The sequence below is a fragment of the Brassica oleracea genome, chromosome C9, assembly GCF_000695525.1.
Source record: "Brassica oleracea var. oleracea cultivar TO1000 chromosome C9, BOL, whole genome shotgun sequence".
Lineage (NCBI taxonomy): Eukaryota > Viridiplantae > Streptophyta > Magnoliopsida > Brassicales > Brassicaceae > Brassica > Brassica oleracea.
In genome coordinates, this window is record NC_027756.1 from 28421030 (window position 1) to 28422340 (window position 1311).

The 1311-nt window shown below is 39.8% G+C and overlaps 1 protein-coding gene across 1 annotated transcript in view; it reads right to left on the reverse strand.

Moving 5' to 3' along the window:
- Window positions 1-270: 270 nt before the first annotated feature.
- Window positions 271-1311, reverse strand: part of LOC106315466 (putative cysteine-rich receptor-like protein kinase 35) — a 6930-nt gene continuing 5889 nt past the window's right edge. Inside the window, exon 8 of the mRNA XM_013753205.1 lies at window positions 271-438. The gene's annotated coding sequence lies outside the window, so the exon portion shown is untranslated. The remainder of the gene's footprint in view (window positions 439-1311) is intronic.

The following is a 1311-nucleotide window of genomic DNA, read 5'->3' on the forward strand; positions in this document are numbered from 1 at the left end:
TTTACGAGGAACGACTTTCGAGGTATTTACGAGGAAATTTAGCGACGTCCTTACGTGGAAGCTTTACGTGGTCTTTACGACGAAATATTCTTCTTCGCTTTTACGGCGAAATTATTTCCTCGCTATGTTACGACGAATTAGCATGGATATATGCGTTACGACAAACGTATAACGACGAAACGGGTTTCCTCGCTAATTACTCGTAACACTGATTTTACGACGAAATCACGAGGAAAACTGCCTTCGTAAAACTTGTGTTTTCTTGTAGTGTGATCATTGGTAGAACTAAGTGTTGACTGGGAGGCAAAATCACCCATGCTTGAGAGGCAAAATCTAGGTGTCCGAAGCACAGGTATAGTAATGCTATCAGTGAGCATCAATATGACCGCTGGCAACATTGGACGATCTGCAGGATCTTCTTGAATACATAACAGTGCAATATTAATACACTCCTAGGATGCTTCTCTGGTTGGAATGGGATAGATCCTTGCAAACAGAGAATCAAAGACTCAATCTGCTTCAAGGTTTGTGGAATGAATGGTGACACAAAGAGATGTGAGAGGTCTCCTTGATACTCCTAAGTGAATCCCTTGGATATGACACACCAAGACAATCACTCTTGTGGTTTTGTTAGATATGACACACTAACAAAGACTCAAGAAATCTCAGATCTACAAGACAAGCTTGCGGCCGACTAGAGAGAAACAAGAGTTTAGAAATAAAGATTGGATAGTTCTATTAGGGTTTTCAGACACATATTTATAGAGAAGGCAAGGAACAGGCTCATTGGTCTCTAAATGGGCCTTAAAAATAAACCATATAAAACCTTATAAAAACCTTATAAAACTTTATAAGGGTTCTCAAGTCTGGCAGCTTAATTCTCAAGTCTAGCAGCCTAATTCTGCTTCATGTTAACAAAGATAAATAATTAAAATAAAGTCTTGAACTGAGATCATCAAATGAGTGATAGGAAAGCAACATATGGCCTCATTAAAAACCTATCTTTGGAAAACCCAGTGGGACAAAACCAAAGATAGGGAAAAAGAGCACACATATGTTACTTGCTCATTTGATGTCTATCTTGGAGCTGAGATGGCTTGAATTGTGGCAAGTGTGTCTTGGTTGATCAAGCTTCTTCCAAGACTCTCTTCTTGCTTCAGTGATGTCTTAAGTAATCCTCCAATGGCTTCTTTGAGTTGCTTGCTTCTGGCTCGAGTCATAGGACCTTCAGATATGGCTAGAGCTCCTCCATCAGCTGGATCATCCATGCTCTCATTATCTTCTTTGTTTGGCTGGTCCATGATCATATCA